The following is a 9,780-nucleotide window of genomic DNA, read 5'->3' as shown; positions in this document are numbered from 1 at the left end:
ACCTGCAGCCACCATTTATACCTGGTTAGGAATGCCACCTCCCACAGACACTGAGCCTTTGGTCCAAATCTCCTATTGCCATCTCAGGAAAATGGGGTTGACCCTGTAATTTCTCTTCTCCCAGGCCATTTGCCCCAGTGGTCCCCATCCTCGCTGCCTTTACCAATAAATGTCCCTATATTTAAGATTTTGACCATGTGGACCTGCTAAAAGAGAGACACCCACTGGGTCTGACAAAGGGTGGGGCAGAGGAACTGGGACAAACGGTACCCTTGAAAGAGAACCTGAAAGCCAGTGGGAAATCAGAGAGTAAGGAATCCAGGACATCCCTTCCTCCCCCCACCCCACCCCGGCCAAAAGAATGTGTGAGAAGCAGAAGATAGTCGCCAAAACAGGGACCAAGGGATGTGATGCCTAAGTGGGCAGGTGGGAAAGGACAGTCCATGAAGTAATCCGGGGCTGACACGGCCATGAGCACAGAGTCCTCGGCATGTCCAGGCACAGGGATTTGGGTGCCTGGATCCCTTCTGAAGGCCTAGACCTCTTCAGACAGATTTTGGCCTCTTGTGGTGAAGCCCCCTCATGTATTTGACACCATAGTTACTGGAGAAAAGCCTTGTGGTCAGCCTTCCTTCAGGATCACTTCACTGGGTCATGAGCCCCAGTCCTGAATGTTGCCCTGCTGGTGAGCAGTCCAAAGGCAGGTTTCCTTTGTTGTGAGGAAGGTAGGGGAGGAGGTAGCCAAGCGGCAGGGAGTCCCAGGGCCCACAGCCACCTCACCATCTTTTAAATCCCCTCAAGTTGCTTTCATTTACTTTTCTATGAATGTGTCCAGTGGGACGCTTACAAATTCTGGGGCCTGGAAGAAAATCAAGAAGGTGGCTTGGAAGAAATAAAAGAAACTAGAAAGAGTGGTTGCTTAACTGAAGATTGGAGAGATTGGAGAAACTGGGGTAGAGATTGGAGAAACGGGTCAGGGATGGAGGACTCATTTTTTTTTTTTTAACTATTTTACTCTATTATATGATTTGCATTTTCTATTCTATGCTACTTAAAAAACACACTAACCTTAACCAAGAAAAATTAAAAGAACAACAACAGACATCTCAAAAGTACATCTTGTGACATAAACCCCACTGATAACACAAAAGGAGATTAACCTGATGAAAGAGGTTATCCTGTTCTTCAGGAAGAGATGCAAATTAGCAAAGCTGAAGGAACTACCACGTTTGTGTATTATTGGTGTCTGTGTAAATTGGTAAACCCTTCTGAAAAGCAATCTGGTGGCACTTACAGAGACTTAAAGATTTGTTTTTCACCTGACACCCAGTAATTCCACTTCTGACCTCTACCGAAGCAAATAATTTGAAATATGGGAAAAAAAAACCCTACAGCTATAAAACTATTAATGGTAGGAAAGCAAAATTTAGAATCCTAGACACCCAATAATATGGTGATGGTAATTCACTCAATGGCTTGTTTCACAGCATTTTAAAAAGTGATACAGATTATCCAATATCGGGAAACAGGCTTATTCGATTGTTAAGGGACCACACCGCATATATAAAATCACATAAACGCTGTGGTTGTGGTTATGTTCAATGTTCAAAGAAATTGCATAAGAAAAAAGACTGGGAGAAAATGTGCTAAATGCTCATGATGGTGGCATCAGGCTGGTGGGGTTATTTTCCAATTTTTGGTAATATAGTTGTCTTATATTATACGGAAAAATAAACACATAAAGAAAGAAATGAGGTCTTTCAGTCCCTCTAACTGCCAAGCGGGAGCATCCATGAGGCCTCTTGGCAAACTGAGGGGTGATCCTATTTCCAGAAACTTCAGGCTGGAAAATGCCTGCTGAAGGAAGAACACCATAATGCCTGCCTCCATTGCCATACTGTTAGAAGAGCTATTCCTGGGATGGAAGGATTCCAGCTACTATGTTGCTGCTAAAAGGGAAGTCTACCAAATGAAGCTCACATTCTGATCTTTGAGGGTCCAAATGGAACACAGCAAAAGAAACATGGCAGCCAGCCCCCAGCCGGCCCTGAGTGATGTGCATGGTGCCCTCTTCACCCGTCTGACCATCCAAGAAAGGTTGCAAGCACCAGGGCCCGTCGAGGCAGCAGCCAAGGCTGGGTGTGTCCAGGGATGACAGAGGATGCCACCACTCTTTGTTCCCTAGGGCAGATAGCCAGTGAGACCTTGGTCTTTGTGAGCCTGGAACTAGGCTTGTGGGCACCACAGGCAAGCTGAAAACGCCACTTCCCAAACAGGCAAATCACTGGGTGTTCCTTCAAATCCATTTTCTTTAATATCTGTCCACCATATTTGAGAGACAGAGGGGTAAGGAAGGAGAAGGAGTATCTCTGGGGCAACATCCCAAATGTGGACATTCCAATTCAGTCAAACCAGGGCCCTGCTCATCTGGGTTCACCATTAGAAGGCAGCTTAACCACCACGCCATTAGTCAAGTATGCCCCTTGGGGGGAGGGGTTCTCCCCACTCCCCAGTGCAGCTTCCATCTCTCTCTAGGGCTCTCACCTCCACTCGTCCCTCGCTTCACTGATCCTGGACACTGACACAACCGGCTGATTCTCTCAATAGTGGTTGCCTTTGGAGGGAGAAAAAGAAAGAGCAGGGAGTGAGGGACAAAGGGAGAAATCTTCAACTTTCTCCGTAACATTTTATTTATATATGGGAAGCAGATATGACCCAATGTTAGCCACTGTTAATTCTCGGTGGTGGGAACACAAATTCCTTAAACAAACAAACAAACAAACAAACAAAGAACACACCCAAACTCAACTAGAACTCGCAGAGATCTGATGTCGTGTTACCCTTGTGCATTTCGGTCTCCTTCATATTTGATGCTTCCTAAATGTCTTTTTTGCTGATGTTGGTAGCAAAGCCACAAGGACTAACTCCACAGCTGACCTCCTAACAGCTGGGGAGCAAGCTCTGGACGCACACCAGCACTTCTCAGAAATATCCCCTCGGCCCCCGGGGCTGCACGCCTCTGACCATCACAGGGCTGAACGAGTCCAGTTTATCTTGGGCACACCTAACCTTTCCATGGGGCTTGGGAAGGCCAACTAATTTTAGTGAGCGCACAAGCACTCTGTACTTGAATTTTAGAATCCAGCAGCAAGGGGCGCCTGGGTGGCTCAGTCGTTAAGTGTCTGCCTTCCACTCAGGTCATGATCCCAGGGTCCTGGGACCAAGCCCCAGGTCCAGCTCCCTGCTCCGCGGGAAGTCTGCTTCTCCCTCTCCTGCTCCCCCTGGCTTGTGTTCCCTCTCTCGCTGTGTCTCTCTCTGTCAAATAAATAAATAAAATCTTAAAAAAAAAAAAAAAGAATCCAGCAGCAATGAAACACACAAAGGAAAAAAATGGCCTTGAGGGGAGGAGACAGTAGCGACCGTTACTCATTTCAGAAAACGAAGCTGGTTTGGGAAGCCACGTGTGCATCAGGAACGAACGCTGCTTGGGAGTCGGGGCTTTGGATCATAGCTGGTCAGAAGAGGAGGTGGCAGGCAGGTTGAGTGGAAGCCAGTTCTGTTTTCTAGTCCTTCATCATCTAAATGCCAAGAGAATCTCCCCAGGGAGACTGGACTGCGACATGGCCTATCTCCTTCGAGAGGAGCCAGGAGCCCGAGGGTGCCTGTTACCTTTTACAGATCCAATTTCCCTTGCCTAGCTCTTCAGGGAGCCCTGTACAGAACTCCAAGAGCCCCGGATTCATGACCACTGACAGGCTGGGAACTGTGGGGAACCCCTGGCACCCCATGAAAGGCCAGGCAGCCCCAGCCCCAGAGATGGAACTAGGCAAACCAAGGAGTCGGACCACAGGCTTATCAGTCAGGCCCTTCCAAAGGCCAAGGGGCATTTAACCGGAGACACCTTGTTTATCTTAATCTCCAAGTCCTTTCCTGGAAAACAAGCACATCCTGAAAGGACCACAGGGCCCTGAGGTTGGCCAGGCTGGCAGCCTGCAAATGGCAGGATGGGGGCGTGCAGAAAGGAGCGGGCAGGCCTTATGCTCCATGTGCAGACTTGCAGTCCAGAGGTTGGGGCTCTGTGACCTCAGATAAACCACCCAGACTTTGGGCCTAATGGCCTCAGCTAGGGAAGTCTAGGGACATCAGTGGTGACTGTTTCAGAGGGGCAGCAAGGGAGAATGGCCAAGGTACGGGGAAGCTCTGGGTTGCAAGGTCAGCTGACCAGGGGCTTTCTTCCAGCTCCACTATTTACAGCTCGTGACTTTGGACACATTATCTCTCTTTCTGCACATGTTCCCCAAATGTGAAAGGGGTAACACTACCCCCTCACAAGGCACACATTAAATCAGATAAAGTGCAAAGATTCCTGGCCCATGGGTGTCTGCCCAATTGCAGCTTCCACCCTATTAAGGGATTTCAGATGTTCACAAAGAATCATTCCTGTACATTAAAAAAAAAAAATCATTCACCACGATCAAGTGGATTTATTCCTGGGATGCAAGAGTGGCTCAATATTTGCAAATCAATCAACGTGATACGTCACATCAACGAGAGAGATGATAAAAGCCATATGATCATTTCAATAGATGCAGAAAAAAACATTTGACAGAGCATAACATACATTCATGATAAAAAAAACCCTCAACAAAGTAGGTTTAGAGAGAACACACCTCAACATAATAAAGCCCACAGTTAACATCATACTCAATGGTAAAAAACAGAACTTTTCCCCTAAGGTCAGGAACAAGACAAGAATGTCCACTCTTACCACTTTTATTCAACAGAGTACTGAAAGTCCTGCAGCCACAGCAATCAGGGAGAAAAAAAAAAAAAAAAAAGACATAAGGCACCCAAATTGGTGGGGAAGAAGTAAAACTTTCACTATTTGCAGAAGACATACTATATATAGAAAACCCTAAAGGTTCCACCAAAACACTACTAGAACTGATAAATGAATTCACTAAAGTCACAGAATACAAAATCAATACACAGAAATCTGCTGCATTTCTATGCACTAATAATGAAATAGTAGAAAGAAATTAAGAATACAGTCCCATTTACAATTGCACCAAAAATAATAAATACCTAAAATTAAACTTTAACCAATAAGGTAAAAGACTTATACTCTAGAAACTATAAACAATTGATGAAGGAAATTGAAGACAAACAAATGGAAACATAGTCCATGCTCATGGATTAGAAAAACAAATATTATTTAAAATGTCCATACTACCCTAAGCAACCTAGAGATTTAATGCAGTCCCTATCAAAATACCAACAGCAGGACACCTGGGTGTCTCAGTCAGTTGAGTGTCCAACTCTTGATTTCAGCTCAGGTCTTGATCTTGGGGTCATGAGTTTGAGTCCCATGTTGGGCTCCACACTGGGCATGGAGCCTACTTAAAAAAAAAAAAAACCACCAACACTATTTTTCACAGAACTAGATAGAACAAAGAATCCTAAAATTTGTATGGAACCACAAAACCTGAATAGCCAAAGCAATCTTTTTTTTTTAAAGATTTTATTTATTTATTTGAGAGAGAGAGAGAGAATGAGAGATTAGCCAAAGCAAACTTAAAGAAGAAAAACAAAACTGGAGGTATCACAAATCCAGACTTAAAGCTATAGTAATCAAAACAGTGTGGTACTGGCACAAAAACAGACACACACATGAATAGAACAGAATAGAAAGCCCAGAAATAAATCCATGATTATATGGTCAATGAATCTTTGACAAAGGAGGTAAGAACAGCCAATGGGAAAAAGTCTCTTCAACAAATGGTGTTGGGAAAACCGGACAGCTACATGAAAAAGAATGAAACTGGACTGCTTTCTTTCACCATACACAAAAATAAACTCAAAATGGATTAAGGCCTAAATGTGAGACCTGAAACCATAAAAATCCTAGAAGAGAGCAGGACAGGAATTTCACTGACATCAGCCATAGCAACATTTTTCTAGATTTGTCTCCTGAGGCAAGGGAAACAAAAGCAAAAACTACTGGAACTACATCAAAATAAAAAGCTCCTGCACAGCGAAGGAAACAATCAACAAAACTAAAAGACAATCTACTGAATGAGAGAAGATATTTGCAGATGACATATCTGATAAAGGGTTGGTATTCAAAATTTATAAAGAACTTACACAACACGGCAGAAGACATGAACAGACATTTCTCCAGAGAAGACATACAGATGGCCAACAGACACAGGAAAAGATATTCAACATCACTCATCATCAGGGAAATGCAAATCAAAATCACAATGAGGTATCATCTCATACCTGTCAGAATGACTAAAATAAAAAACACAAGAAATAAGTGCTGGCGAGGATGTGGAGAAAAAGGAACTCTCATGCACTGTTGGTGGGAATGCAGACTGGTAGAGCCATTGTAGAAGAAGATCCCCCCAGAATTAAAAATAGTATTACCAAAAGATCCAATAATTCCACAACTGGGTATTTTCCCAAAGAATATGAAAACACCAATTCAAAGATACATACACCCCTATGTTTACTGCAGCATTATTTATAATAGCCAAATTATGGAAACAGCTCAAGTGTCCATCGATAGATGCATGGATAAAGATGTGATATATAGAGAGAGAATGCAATATTATTCAGCCATAAAAAAATGAAATCTTGCCATTTGCAACAGCATGGATGAATCTAGAGAGTGTAACACTAAGCGAAATAAGTCATTCAGGGAAAGACAAATACCATATGATTTTACTCATATGTGGAATTTAAGAAACAAAAGAAATGAACAAAAAAAAAAAAGGAGACAAACCAAAAATAGACTCTTAACTCTAGAGAACAAACTGATAGCTACCAGGAGAGGTCGATGGGGGGGGGATGGGTAAAACAGGTGAAGGTGATTAAAAGCACAATTGCCATGATAAATAGTAATGTATAGAATTGTTGAATTACTATATTGTACACCTGATACTAACATAACACTCTATGTTAACTGTATTGGAGTTTATGCTATCATTTTTCTCCATAAGATCTTTTTTTTTACGTTTATTTATTTAGGGACTCTCCCCCCCTTCCCTAGACACAAGGTGGCCTCCGCCCACTTGTAAGGATCCAGAGCCCATTCCCACTGGGACTGCTCCTCCCACACTCGCAGAAACTATGCTGTCACCTCCGGGAAGGCAGCCCACTATCAAGCCCAGGGGTTTCAGACTCCAGCCCAACCACCTGGTACTCTTCAAAGAGCAATTCTCGGGTGAGGGGTTTTCTTAGTGACCTCAGTGGAGAGTGTTCTGTTGAGAACAATCTGCTGATTTCAGATCGCAAGTGCAGTTTTGAATGTAAAACTAACATGAAAGGGACACTACACAATGAAGAGTATTGTTATATACGGCTCTAGAAGGATCTCACCAGAGAGCAGTCTGGGGTTGGGAAGATGAATGTTCCCCGGGAACCATCCAAATTCCAGGACTTGCTGATGTTTCTGAAAGACCACCTTCCATGCAACGAGGGAGTGGCAAGGCCCAGCGACCACCTTGAGCAGCCATCCCACCCCAGACAGGAAAGGTCAGCACAGCACCAAGAGGTCGTTGAAGGTAACATGAGAGATCCAGCAGCAAGTGGAACCAGAAATGGTTGGGTTAGATGAGCAGCTAAAAATCTGTGACTCACCTTGTCCGTGAGCTCTGTGGCTTCAAAGGCTAATTTGATTTCTACCTGCCTCTGATTGCAGCACTGAGTGCAGGCCGGCAAAGGTGGTGGAGCTGCAAAGAAATTCACACCTGAGGGGGATCTGAAAGAGGAAAGATCAGGAGGCCTGAGGGTCTCTAATTCGGGATCAAATGAAAGACCTCTGCCCTCCAGGGCAGTGAGTGTGGGGGGAGGGGCAGCCGAGCTTCCTGGGGGCAGAGTGTGAGCCCCAGAACCAGACCCAGACTCTGGTCCTGCACCTCCACCTCCAACGGTGTGCCCTGGGGAAGGTCAGGGACTATAAATGGGAAGAGACAAATTTGGCATGCCATAAACATAGGGAAGATTTAATACTTAAATCTAATTTCCACTTAGTTTAATAATCCCCATTTTGATAATTGCACTGTAAGCTCCTACGGGTGCCAGACTGTGGCTTAAACCTTGTATCTGCTACAGCACCTGGCCCGGGGTGGCAGGTTCTACTCCCAGGGGGGATCCCCACTCCAGATGTGACTTACAGCCTCCGATTCCTTACCTGTCGAAATTTCTGCTTTCTCATGAAATTGTTTAATTCTGTGCACCCAGAAGACCTCTGGAATCATGCTCCCCACACCCAAAGAGTCACTGACAATCTGCTGTGAGAGCAAGTGGGATTCCGTGTGGTGGGAAACTTGCAAACAACCCCCGCACAATAGGCAGTATTGTTGAGTGTCTTTTGGGACCGCTGGTAAGGGGCACACGCTCAAACCTTGCTTTGCTCACGGAGACAGGCATGAATGCCCGTGGTGATTTTCAGCGCCTGGTATTCGACAGGTCTGAGAGTACGGTCAAGGCATGCGGATCCCTCGACAGAGCCAGGCACCCCACCTGCCTGTGGGGTTGTTCAGCCCCTGGCAGGAACTGGCAGTCAGGTCATTTCCCCCTGCCATATGAAAATTTAGAAAATTTTCTGGTTAATGACTATCTAGCAACAAAGACAGGATCACAGCTGCTATCAACAAATTCAAGGAAGGAATGTCAAGAATGCAGACAAGGGTGCCAAAGGACTTTTCCCTTTGGCTCTGGGCTCCCCTTGGGTCTCCTATCCCCACCAAGAGGACCCTGGCGGGGGGAACCAAGGAAAGGGGCCTAGATATAGTTTCAAAAGGAGATAATACCAGACAGGGCACCTTTTACCAGAAATGACAAAATGATACCTCAGTAAACCCGACCTTAAAGAAAAAAGCAAACAGCATTTATGCAAAGCCTTTGATGACTTATTAAAATTTAAAAATCTCATTTATGGGGCGCCTGGGTGGTTCAGTCGTTAAGCGTCTGCCTTCGGCTCAGGTCATGATCCCAGGGTCCTGGGATCGAGTCCCACGTTGGGCTCCCTGCTCCGCGGGAAGCGTGCTTCTCCCTCTCCCACTCCCCCTGCTTGTGTTCCTGCTCTCGCTGTCTCTCTCTGTCAAATAAATAAATAAAATCTTAAAAAAAAAAAAAAAAGAGAATCTCATTTATATCTGAGATGCTCCCTTTAGTCAGAATAAGAGGAGCCTAAGGCTGCAGCATAGCTGGGTGGGCGGGATATTTACATCAGTGGGGGTGAGGGGGCAGTGGGTAGAGCTCAGGGCAGTAAACAGCACCCCCTTGCAGGGGCCCAAAGAGTTTAGTTAAAAGCCGCACTGGAGGGTAGACAGTGTTGTGGGAACCCGCCACGGCCGCTGAGGGACCCAGAGGAACAGCGACAGGAAGCCAGGACCACCTTTAGGACCAGAGGCACAAGGGGGAGGTAGGGTCACCCAAGTCCTGTGGAAGCTGGAGTCACGAGGGAACCCCATCCCCCCGTAGGAGCCACCGCCAAAAATGTTGCATGAAGCAGAGAAAGATAACAGAGAAATATCCAACCCCTACCTGCTGCTCCTGGCTGACCCCCAACAGAGCAGCCATAGGTCATGGAGGGACCCCAGGGCCGGCAGGGATTGGCCTCCAGAGGACAGGGCAGAGACTGTATCTGAGGACGAAGAACCAGCTGTGTAGGTCCCTTTGTGGAGAAGGAACCCTTTCCTGTAAAATGGGGACCCTGGTACTTGCTGTCAGCCGGCTATCGATCAAGAGAGATCATGTGTCAACTCTGAT

At 45.6% G+C, this 9,780-nt stretch overlaps 1 long non-coding RNA gene across 2 annotated transcripts; it reads right to left on the bottom strand.

Moving 5' to 3' along the window:
• Positions 1-2,303: 2,303 nt before the first annotated feature.
• On the bottom strand, positions 2,304-9,728 carry LOC118357089. Of its 2 annotated transcripts, none has more exons than XR_004820144.1 (4): positions 9,556-9,728; positions 8,198-8,584; positions 7,645-7,765; positions 2,304-2,614 (listed from the first exon to the last, which is right to left on the bottom strand). It is a non-coding gene; the product is annotated as an uncharacterized LOC118357089 (long non-coding RNA). The 2 variants fall into 2 exon arrangements; XR_004820145.1 differs by having other exon boundaries at positions 7,645-7,736.
• Positions 9,729-9,780: the final 52 nt, after the last annotated feature.

This window comes from Zalophus californianus, chromosome 6 (assembly GCF_009762305.2).
Source record: "Zalophus californianus isolate mZalCal1 chromosome 6, mZalCal1.pri.v2, whole genome shotgun sequence".
Taxonomy (NCBI): Eukaryota; Metazoa; Chordata; class Mammalia; order Carnivora; family Otariidae; genus Zalophus; species Zalophus californianus.
The sequence above is the reverse complement of the archived record's forward strand: the minus strand, read 5'-3'. Positions and strand labels throughout refer to the sequence as shown.